The sequence below is a fragment of the Heloderma suspectum genome, chromosome 6 (assembly GCF_057233095.1).
Source record: "Heloderma suspectum isolate Gila_16-S chromosome 6, 16-S_ref, whole genome shotgun sequence".
NCBI classification, from domain to species: Eukaryota; Metazoa; Chordata; class Lepidosauria; order Squamata; family Helodermatidae; genus Heloderma; species Heloderma suspectum.
Window position 1 is genome coordinate 88,692,276 of NC_139463.1, and position 12,520 is coordinate 88,704,795.

Consider the following 12,520-nt stretch of genomic DNA (forward strand, 5'->3'; position numbering starts at 1 on the left):
TGCCCTTACACCCTCCACTGTGCTCACCAAGCTGTCCTGCTCCTCCTGGTTTTGATGTTCCCTTATTTCTGAAGTGTCTTACAAGTGGCTGGGGCTCCTTCGGAGTGCGGCGAGGGCCTCTCGCCACTGCCACCTTCAGTTCCCGGGATTGCCGCTTGGCTGCACATGTGGCTCAGGGACATCCTCAGGAGATCACGCCGGTGGATGGTTGCAGGCTGGCAGTTTCCTGTGCAGCACACCCAGCCACCAAGAAAAGGGGAGGGGATGGAAGTTGGGACCCCTTTTGCTGCTGTGGGTCTGCAAGTGGGTCAGGGAAGCCAGCAGGAAGCCATCCTGGGGGTCTGGAGATGGTAGCAGGAAGCAGGCCAGGGTCCTGGGGGATCCAGCTTCAGCAGCCTGGGGTGTTGGGAAGGACAGGGCCTGTGTTTATGAATACATGTATGCATGATGGATATATGGGGTCCTTGACTGTGTGTGTCTGTGCTTGTGTATGTCTGTGTGTGTGTGTGTGAGAGAGAGAGAGACAGAGAGAGAGAGAGAGAATGTCTTTGGTTGCTTATCACACACCAGATCACGGGTGGTGATCTGGTGTGTGTGTGTCTGTGTGGGACAGGAGAGTTTAGGTAGGGATCTGGGGTGTGAGAGAAAAAGGGGGGAATGGCAGGCAGAGATATGGGGCAGGAAAAAAGAGAGAGAAGAAATTGGCTTCTGTTGGCACAGAAAACTTTGGGTTCAAAGGAAGTGTTGTGTGTTGGGGCTCAGATCTCACCTTGTACTCAATATTCTTGGAAGTTTACTTGTCTTTTTTGACTAGCCTGGTCTGCGGCAGCCATTTTAAGGTGGAACCCAGGACAGTTTTGCAGAGATCAAATATGCCCCCAGATTTGGCAGACCCTTGAGTCTGATGCTATAGCAGTCAATGAATGTAGCTCTAAAGCCAATACATGACAGTAACACTGTATATCAAACTTCCCCAACCTGCTGCTATCCAGAGGTTTTGGAATACAAATCCCAGCATGCCTGATGATTGGCCATGCTAGCAGATGCTGATGGTTGTTGAAGTCAAAAACATCTGGAAGGCTCAAGGTTTTGAAAGGCTAATGTACGTTATTCCATTATTTTCAACACATGGAATGGAACAATGTGTGGGTTATCCAACCTATGTTTCTTAAAAGAAGAAAGAAACTATATTGAGAATTTTTTTTAAAAAATGAAACTTATTCCCAGAGTTTTTAATAATGTTCACAATGGACCTCACCATTAGGGAATACTGCATCTTCTATGAAAAAAATATTAAGTTTTGTAAGCAGAATAAACCCTCTATAGCTAAAGGGAACTCAGTAACTAGGTTCCTGTGCAGTAGCGATGGAACTGAAAAAAACACTAGAGAGAACCTTTCTAAATGAGAAAAAATGTAGGGGGTAAAGGGCCACAATTCAAACATCAAATTCTTCCTGCCATTATGGGGTGAAGAAGCCAACTCATGTCTACAAACCTACCTGTGGAATCTTGTAAGTCTCCAAGATTGTGGAAATCTCAAGAGAAATGAGAGAGTAAATTCCTCCAATGATGGCTATCAAATTGTTTTGCACATCACATTTGTAGTTTGGGTGGAATTGATGCAGTGTAGAAAGCAGACCAAGCGTGCCCATATAAGTAATCTGTGGGTTGTAGTAGCTCTCATAGATGCGAAACCCCAAGGTGACATTAGGTAAGACTGTGGGATTTTCATTGATCTCCTTTAGAGCAAACACCAAGGCTAAAATATGCTGGTAGTTCTTCGGCATCACACTGCAATGAAAGTTATGCACCATGTAATAAAATAATACCAATAGCTGCAGCATTTTAGACAGTTTGTTATAGCCATGATTAGCTCTGATGGGGCATTGGTTGCTCTCCTGAATTATGTGTAGAAGTGGTATTCAAGATTGCATGGCAGTATTTTAGCTCTCTGCTGCTCCTGGAAGTCTCTCTGTAATCCCTGGCAGAACCCCTGAAAACAAAGTCAAAACTGATTTATTAAACTGCTTGCACAGTAGAAGATATACATGGAAGAAGAAGAAGAAGAAGAAGAAGAAGAAGAAGAAGAAGAAGAAGAAGAAGAAGAAGAAGAAGAAGAAGAAGAAGGACAACAACAACCTTGAGTTGACATCCATGGAGACAATTTGGTCAAATGCAATCTCTAATGTGGAATTGGCTTAAATACATCAGTTCTGACATTGCCACAGGGGTCTTTGGCACAGGCAGTTCTATAATGCACATTGTCACCACTCTGCATGTCTTCCTATGAAAGAATACATAGCCAACGTCATGTGGAAATGATAGATATTAAGTCCTTTGAACATTTAAGAAAACAGATATGATTACACTTTCCCCACACAGTGGATTTCTGTGTAGTGCTACCTGTTCTTGGTTTCCTATGGATCAGAAAGTGCTGGAGGCTTATGGCATGTTTTTAAAATATAACTTTTGATTTACAATATACAGTTGGCTGGGGCATAAGTGGAGGCAACAATGAATTTCTTGAAAGTAGAAATTCTGCCACCACATACCAGGGCCTCCGGGAGAGAAGTGGCATCCTTCGGCCACCTCACAGTTCTCTGCTCCGGTCTGAGATGTTTCAGTCATATAATGTCTCCCTTATGTAAGCTACAGGGGTGTCACTTTCCCCAAGCTCTGATCGATTTCTCAGTTAAAAACAACAACAACAACAACCACCCACAAGACACATCATCTCCTAAGCATTATATCCCATTGAGGAAATATCAGCCAGACATCCTAAGGTATTAACCAACAATCCGCCCAAGAAAGGAGTTGATTGGCCAGCTGCTGTAATACCATATAAATAAATGGCAGTTAGCCTTTAAGAAGTAATTTGCTTCATGTACATTATCTAAGGAATCGTTACAACAGTCCTACCATACAGATTAGAACTGGCCACAAATTTAGAAGGCTTTAAAGGTGTTACTGGATGTTACTCCTTCTAGTTACGTGTACAAAGTTGCTCATGTTCTAAAAGTCACACATTCATAAAAAGGAACTTCTTAACATTGGCAATAGGGTGTCATGGACAAAGTGGGGGTAACTCAGATCTGAAAACAATGGTGTATCTCTTTAACTAACACAAATAAGTATTTAAACAAACACATCACTTTGGGGGAAATACTGTGGTAGCACATTGGAATTTAGACCCCAGAAAAAGAAACTATTTGAGACAATAATGAAAACGTGGGTCATAGGGAGGTTAGCTGAGTTCCCATGGAGACTGGCTGCAGACCTAAAACTAGGCTGTGGATATGTGCAGAGTATTCAGCTGGCAGTAGGAAGGGTTTGTGGAGTTAGAAGGATGGCGTTATGTAAGCAGAAGTTACTAAAACATTTGTGAAGGAATATGAAAGGGTTGGGGGTGAATGTAGAGAGCAGGGAGAAGAAGGGGTGAAGGGAGAATTTGTCCTAATCCAAGATGGTATGATCAGGCCAGTTCCCAATGCATAGTCACTGAGGCTAGAAGGGTGAAGGGGTCTATCCAGCGTACACATATAATTCACTCTACTTTTCCAGTGCTTTGTGCTCTTGCCCCCTGTTTCTTTATGAGCAGGTCAGCATCATGTTTGTTCACTGCAAATGTTGATTATCTGTTCAGGTAGAATTATACAACCATTTAAACAGATCATGAGGAGAGAAGCAGGGGTGCAAAAGGGGTCCCAGCCACAATCCTTTCTACTTGTCAGCCAGGGAAGGAAACGGAACTCCAACCAAATATGTTTGAAATACATCCAGTTAGCACTCACACACAGCACACAAGGAAGGATGGGGGCTAGATTTCATACATATTTAAGTGGAAAATTGCCAAGGAAGTCCAACATAGTCACATTTGAATTCAAAAGTGAAAACTAGTCTAAAATGAGAGAACTGATACAAAGGAAATTGAAAAGGGTGTCAAGAGGGTTAACTACCTTCAACTCACTTGGAGGTTACTTGAAACCAGAATAATAGAAGCTCAGCTAGAATGTATACCAGAGGCCAGGAAATGTAACAAGAAGTCCAAGAGGTCAACAGCATGGTTAATGAGCAATGTGTAGGACATTCTTAAAGAAAAGAATGCTTCCTTCAGAAAATGAAAGCCTTGGACAAATGAGGAGAATAAATGGGAGCACAACCTTGTGCAAGGGAGTTGCAAGCAGATAATAAGAGATGCAGAAGAGCATTTTGAGGAGCATATTACTAATAGCATCAAGGCTGCTGGAACCTGTCTTCCCTGAGCCAGGACACAACTCACCGTAAAAACTTCAGTAATTCCAGTAATCAGCGATGAGCCTTTACAGTCCCAATAAAGATCCACAGTTAACACTTAGTTAACTAAGTCAAGGAACTTAGTTAACCACTTAGTTCCTTGACAAGAACCTGTTCATGAACATCGCAACGAACAACCCATCAGCCTGGGGTTCAGCTGTTCACAGAATACATCCCAACGAGTTCACAATTCCAGTAAAACCAGGAAGCTTTCCAGGTTACCAACGTGTTGCTTCCAGCAAAGTCTGCTATTGTTTGCTCTGGTTTAAATACAGAGGAGTGGCCACTAAATATCCCTGGTAAAACAAAAAGGGACTGTGAGGAGCTCCAAAAGGATCTCCCTGAACGGGGAGAATGGGTATCAAAATTTCAACTGTGTTTCAGTGTAAGTAATTACAAAGTGATGCACAACGGGGCAAAAAATCCCAAATTCACATACAAGCATTCGGGATCTGAGCAAGCAGTGACTGACAAAGAAAGAGACCTTGGGGTTGTGGTGGACAGCCTGATGAAAATGTCGACCCAGGGTGCATCTGCAGTGCAAAAGGCACTTTCTGTCTTAGGCATAATTAGGAAACGGATCAAAAATAAAATTGCCAGTATCATAGTCCCCTTATAAAAGTATGTATAAGCAAGGAACAAGTGCAGCAAGTGAGGAATCCTAATTTTGAGATACATATTATGGCACCATAGTTTGCATTTATTTCCTGTGTGGAAGCCCTTCATACATTAGATCAAATTCCTTACATACAGAAGTCCTTACATTAGTTGCTTCATGAACGTTGAAGATGGCTTTTCACTGAAAGTTGTAGAGGAGTACCAGAAAGAGAACGTAGAAGCAATCTCTCCAATGACAAGGTCTTCCGGTTGATAAAACTCATGCCGACTAGTGATATGGTCACTTGCTCTGCATTTATGTGAAGGAGTCTTCATGCTGTGATGAACAGACTCTGTCTTGCACATAAAATGAGGGAGTAGCCCTAGCAACCATACCAATGACATGAGCATTTGGAGGACTGAAGTTCCCATCTAGACACATAGTTCTCTGTTGTACTCAAGAGAATTTGACATCTCGGAATCACCTGTTTGTAACCTGCCTTGAACTGGAGCTGACCCTACTGAAAAACTGCTAGATTTTTATAAGCGGAGAACTACACCATTTCCCCAGTTTTAAATTGCAGACTGTTCAGGGTTTTTTGTTACTACTTCATGCGGGTGTATATCTCTGTGGAATTTTTGATCCCTTCTTGTACTGATGCACCAAGCAATATTGAGAAATTGAAAAAGCCTTTGGAAAGGAGATTATTATTATTATTATATATTTCTATACCACCCCATAGCCGAAGCTCTCTGGTCCTAGTAGAGATGGTCCTAGTAGTTGCAGATATTTCAAACTACTATTCATATTTTATCTCTATAGGAATCCCAGTCTGCAGTACAGACATCGCATAATATTATCAGCCCTCTGTGGAACATTGGTTCTGGCCCTTTGGCCCAGCTTTTATAAGGATGGCTTTATAAAATATTCCAGTGTTGTTGTTACATTTTCTTGAGGCCTCTAGATATCCCTTGGGGCTTAGTGAGGAAGACAATTAATCAGAGACATGTTGATAATTACAGGGGAGAAAATGTGCTTTCCCTGTGCTGGCGCTGTTGTGACACCTAGAGGAGGAGAACAGGGGAAGCAGCAGCGGGGGCCAAAGACCTGGTGCATCCAACCTCTCTTTGTCCAGAGCAAGGGGAATATCAGCCGACGTCCTGCTCAGACTACTTAGACACAGAGAATATTGTTCATATTGTTTCATATAACCAGTATTTTTGACCCCAGACTCACAATGTGGGGAATTGTGGATTGTTAGTAAGGGATGTATACTATGTTGCTGTGAAACTGTCTACAGTTTTATTAATCTCAGCTCTTATGAAACAATGGTTTAAACAACTGTAGGCCAGTGAGGAAAAGAGCCAGACCATGCATTCCCTAAGTCTGGGCAGACTGGACTTGATATCCCACCTTGAAATGGTTCTCAGTCGCAGTCCTGGGAAACAGTGGTTGTCCTATAAAATATGTTAAAGGTTCTGTATGGTATGCTAGGGATAATAGCTTCAAAAGCTGTCACAGAATAGAGGCTGCTCACAAAATGGCAGCTCAAAAACTGCATAGTTTAACCTGCAAAGCTATTGAAAGGGCTTGGGAGCAACTGGAGTAGCAGGCAGATCGGGTCTGGCTTAACACAAAGTGATCTAATTTTCATCTTACATGGTAAAACATTTGGGATTAAATTCACCAGGAATTGGTGGAGAACCTTCTAGAAGCCAGGCACTTTACTACAAGGGGGTGGGGGAAACGCTTGAGTTAGGAGACAAGGGGATTCCCTCTATTAGAGGACCAAAACACACAGACACTACTGCAGTGTAACAAGAATCTTGTGTCTTATGACAAAGCTCCTTGGAAGTACATAAACATACTCACATCAGTATACTATAATATATAATATAACATGATATAAAATATAAATCTGGCCTCAGTTGTGTCTGGATGTCTTGCACTCTATGGCCAAGCTCAGTCTGTGAGGCCTGGCTGAGCTGAGGCCTGTGCTTAACCGAACCTTCTGGAAGTCCAGTCATATGATATGAGTGATCTCCAAGGATTCTGCAGTTCTTCGGAAGGGTGAATAACTAATACTGACCAACAGGAACAAAAAGACCCCAAAGGACTATGAGAACTGGAGTATGGCACAATAGAAACATTTGTGCTGTACTGTAGCTGCTGGCACTAGAGTTGGGCTGTTGGTAGGGGTGCACAAAAGTCACTTACCTGGTCTCGCAGCTTGCTTCGCGGTGGGGGGGGAGGTGCTTCGCTGCTCCCCCCGAAGTTCAGGCCAGGGGGGGAGGCTTCCCTCCTCGCCTGGCCGAAATTCAGGCCAGGGGGGAGGCTTCCCGCCTCGCCCGGCCGAAATTCAGGCCGGGGAGAAGCACCCCATCTCCCCGGCCGCGAACTTCAAAAGAAAAAAAAAACGCCCCTGTGATAGGCTACATAACGATTAACGTAGCCTATCACGGCTAGATCGGCAAAGTCAGCCATGATAGGCTTCGTTAATCGTCACGTAGCCTATCACGGGTGACTTTGAAAAAAAAAAAGCGCGTACGCAAATGGCGGCCCCCATAGGGAGCCACCATTCGCGTTCCTTATTTGGTCCCTGTAGTCTACGTAAAGATTTACGTAGACTACGGCGAAAATAAGGGCAACGCTATTTGAGTTGTCCTTATTTTCGCCGTAGTCTACGTAAATCTTTACGTAGACTACAGGGACCAAATAAAGAACGCGAATGGCGGCTCCCTATGGGGGACGCCATTAGCCATACGCGCTTTTTTTTTTTAAGTCACCTGTGATAGGCTACGTGACGATTAACATAGCCTATCACGGCTGACTTTGCAAATCTAGCCATGATAGGCTACGTTAATCGTTACGTAGCCTATCACAGGGGCGTGTTTGTTTTTTTTTTACTTTTCTTGTAATGACGGCGGCAGCAGCCAGTCGAAAGACCAGCTGCCGCCCCCGCCCCTGACGAACACCTGCCGAACCGCCGCCAGGACCCGCCGCCGGAAGGGACATTCGTGAAAGGTAAGTCCCATCCCGGCGGAGCAGGGGGGGCGGAGAAGTTCTCCCCGAACAACATTCGGAGGACCAAATGCATTGGCGCTCGGCCCCCAGAAGTTTCGGGGAGAAATTCTCCCCCATCCCTAGCTGTTGGCCTGTCCTGGATTGAGCTGCCTGCTGAAAAGGAATAGAGAGAACTGTGTTACCCAGGCTACATTTAGCTGAAGGACTGAGATGGAAGAAGACAGTTTAAGGGCTGCTGAGAAGAACTGCAGCTGCTAGAGACAGTACTTGGAACTAGGGATGGTGGAAAATTCTGCCACGGACTCCAATGAGGCCAGATTTACCCCGGAGTCTGTGGTAGAATGGACCACTCCCCTCCGCCACCCCATGAAATTCTCCCCGGATGATCCCTACCTGCCACCGGCTGGTCTGGTCCATCCGCTGCCGTCCGCTGCCCCAATCTGCAGCTGCAAATGGCATACAGTGTAGTGGATGCCATTTGCATCCCTGCTTTAACTGTGATAGGCTATGTAAATATTTGCATAGCCTATCATGACAAAGGGCAGGGACAGAAATGGCGTCCACTATGCCATTTGCATCGCTACTCTTTTCGTGATAGACTACATAAATATTTACGTAGCCTATCACAGCTAAAGCAGGGACACAAATGGCATAGCAGACGCCATTTGGGTCCCTGTTCTTTGCCATGATAGGTTATGTAAATATTTACGTCGCCTATCACGGCAAAGAGCACGGATGCAAATGGCGTCTAGCACTGACACTTAAATTAATCCTTAAAGAGAGAGAAAAATGCCAGCCCATACTATCATTGAAAAATATAGGCCTGTAAGTTTATGACTGTTCCTAGGAAAGTGAATATATGGCTAATAATGGAAAAGAGAGAGAGGGAAAGGAAGAAGAATGGGAAATAAAAGTTTTCAGAATGGTCATTTTGATATTGGGATGACTGGAAGAAGAAGTCATTTTTCGATTTGTGAGAAAGTTTTGGAGGTGGGGCAAATGAAGGGGCTTGGGTAGAGAGCAGACACGAAGGCTTAAAAGAGCAACAGGGAGTTCCAAAGCCAAGGACTGATTTGTCCTTTGGGAGAGGTGATGGGGAGTAGGGGTTGCAGAAAGAAGGAAGATAACATGACCTATTTTTAAGGAATAGCCTGAGAACAAGGAGAAAGTACCCAAACTCTATGAATAAATTGCTAAGGAAGAGAGCAGAGGGAAAATGTTTGGTAGTGGTAGGGGGTGAGAGTGAGCTACAGAGAGGAGTTCCTACCTTGAATTGTGCAGGTGTGGGCATTGTGGTAGAATATTAGGGAAAACAGTAGGGATGTCAGAGAATTTCGCCACGAATCTCGGGGAGGCCGAATGCCAGCGCATTCGGCCCCCCGAAATCAGTGGCAAAACGGTCTGCCCCCCCTGGGACGGGAGTTACCTTGGGCGAATCTCCCTGGCGGCTCTGGTGGCAGTGTGGCGGTTGTGCGGCGGCAGCGGTGAGGCGGCTGGTCTTCCGACCGGCTGCCGCCGCTGCCATTTCCAGTAAAAAAAAAAGTGATAGGCTACGTAAAGATTTACATAGCCTATCACGGCTAGATTTTTTAAAAATACCGTGATAGGCTACGTAAATGTTGACGTAGCCTATCATGGCTCAGTAACAAAAACAAAAACAATAACGTGCATGAGTAAAAAAACAAAAACAAAAACGTGCGTGCCCCTTTTTTTCGCCGTACTCTACATAAATGTTTACGTAGACTAGACGTGCCAAAATAAGGAACGCAAATGGCAGCGCCCATGGTCGCTGCCATTTGCATACGTGCGGTTGTTGTTGTTTTTTACTCAGCCATGATAGGCTACGTAAACATTTACATAGCCTATCACGGCTGACTGCAGGGACGCAAGCGGCGGCGGCTACGGCCGCCACCATTTGCAGACCCGGCCGGACAGGATTCGTGGCGGGAGGGATGGGGCGCCTCCCCCCGGCCAGAATTTCGGGAGGGAGGGATGGGGTGCCTCCCCCCTGGCCAGAATTTGGGGGGAGGGACGGGGCACCTCCTCCCCACCTTGAATCACATTTCGTCAAAAGGTAAGTGACTTTCGTACATCCCTAGAAAACGGAGAGTGAGAAAGAAAGGTCTCATTGGCTTCTGGAGAAGTTCAAAGGCATAAATAGGAGCTATACTTGCTGGCTTGTGTACAATGGAAGCTCTGCTGAGCTCCTTCAGGATCAAGAAGGGAAGACAGAGAAAGAAAAAAGTAGAAATTGTATTAAAGGGACCATACACAAAGACACAAGCAGGTATACAACGAATTCTGGGTAACTGGCATAAAAGTAGTTGTCAAGTTGATCTGAAAGGTATCCAAACAGAAAATACTACCACTTGGGGCAAAGAGTTATTTAAGAAATGAACAGGTGTGAAAATGCATTATTCCAGATCAAAAGTGTACTTAAATATTTTGCTTACTAGTGAATGAGCATGCATACACACACACACACACACACACGCTCACATAGTGCAAAGTGTACACGTCAAAAAGCTTGTCATGCAAATGTCTAGAAAAAATAGATTTAGGTTTAATCGGCAAATTTTAAGTAAGGAGTTATTTTCCCAAAGGAATGATTCAAAGTGGATTGTAACTAGGGATGTACGAAAGTGACTTACCCTTCGCGGATTACGTTGATGGTGGGAGGGGGGAGGCGTTCCGTCCCTCCCCCCAGAATCCTGGCCGGGGGGGAGGCGCTCCATTCCTCCCCCCAGAATCCTCGAATGGCCGGCTGTGCTCCGCAGCAGCTCTGCGGAGCAGCCGGCCAGGCCCGGGCCGGCCAGGCCAGAGCCGTCCGCAGCTGGAATTCCGGCCGCGGAGGGCTCTGGGTAAAACAACAACAACAAAAAAACAACCATGTAAGCAAATGGCAGCGGCGATGGCCGCCGCCATTTGCGTTCCTTCTTTTTGGCCGTCTTAATCTACATAAATATTTACGTAGACTATGACGACGAAAATAAAGGGGAACACAAATAGCGTAGCAGGCGCTATTTGCATCCCTTTTTCATTCACCGTTTTAGCCTACATAAATCTTTATGTAGGCTAAAACGGCAAATCAAAAGAGGACACAAATAGCGCCCGCTACGCTATTTGCGTTCCCCTTTATTTTCGTAGTCATAATCTACGTAAATATTTACGTAGATTAAGAGGGTAAAAAGAAGGAACGCAAATGGCGGCTGACGTAGCTGCTGCCATTTGTGTACGCAGTTGTTGTTGTTTTTTTACCCACCCAGCCGTGATAGGCTATGTAAAGATTTACGTACCCTATCACGTCTTTTTTTTTTTAACCTAGCCATGATAAGCTACGTAAATCTTTACGTAGTATATCACGTCTTTTTAATTTTTTTTTACACAAGGCAAGCCTGGAAATGGCGGCGGCAGAAGCCGGTCAGAAGACCAACTGCTTCCGAAGCCACTGCCGGAGCCACCGCAGGAGCCACTGCCGCCCGGAAGATCCGCCCCAGGTGAGTCTCATCCCAGGGGGGATCCACAGGGGCGGGGGAGTGGCAGGCCATTCCACCATGGTTTTCAGGGGGCCAAATATGCTGGCATTCGGCCTCACCGAGATCCGTGGCAGAATTCTCTGATATCTCTACATAAGGAGCTGACCAGGCCTGTGCACTTGTCTCAACAATTCCCTCAACAAGTACAACTAAACCTGTGGTAGAATAGAGATACAATCCCACCACAGAATCGAATTCAACACCCAGAAAAATCAGTCTTGAATTAGGACCGTCTGTTTTCAATGAAGCTAGAGGGACCCCAAGCTCCCATGTCAAGTGCTGAAGTGTAGCCATTCAGGCTATGCAGATGCGAGACCAGGCCTGCCATGTTAGCAAACAAACAAACAGAAACCCTATCCAAATAGTGAACTGCTGAAAGCAACATTGATCTTGTCCTCAAATATCATTCCAAGAAGGCACTGAATTGCTCAGAATATGAGCATTAAATAGAAGAGCTCATGGGCTTTGTTGTTCAGTCGTTCAGTCGTGTCCGACTCTTCGTGACCCCATGGACCATAGCACGCCAGGCCTTCCTGTCCTGCGCTCTCTCCCGGAGCGTGCTCAAGTTCATATTCATTGCATCCGTGATGCTATCTAGCCATCTCATCCTCTGCCGTCCCCTTCTCCTTTTGCCTTCAGTCTTTCCCAGCATCAGGGTCTTTTCCAGGGAGTTTTCTCTTCGCATTAGGTGGCCAAAATATTGGAGCTTCAGCTTCAGTATCTGTCCTTCCAATGAGCACTCAGGGTTGATTTCCTTTAGGATGGACTGATTTGACCTCCTTGCAGTCCAGGGGACTCGTAAGAGTCTTCTCCAGCACCACAGTTCGAAAGCATCGATTCTTCGGCGCTCAGCCTTCCTTATAGTCCAGCTCTCACAGCCATACATTACTACTGGGAAAACCATAGCTTTGATTAGACGGACCTTTGTCGGCAAGGTGATGTCTCTGCTTCTTACTATGCTGTCTAGGTTGGCCATAGCTTTCCTCCCAAGGAGCAAGCGTCTTTTAATTTCATGGCTACAGTCACCGTCTGCGGTGATCTTGGAGCCCAAGAAAGTAAAATCTGTCAC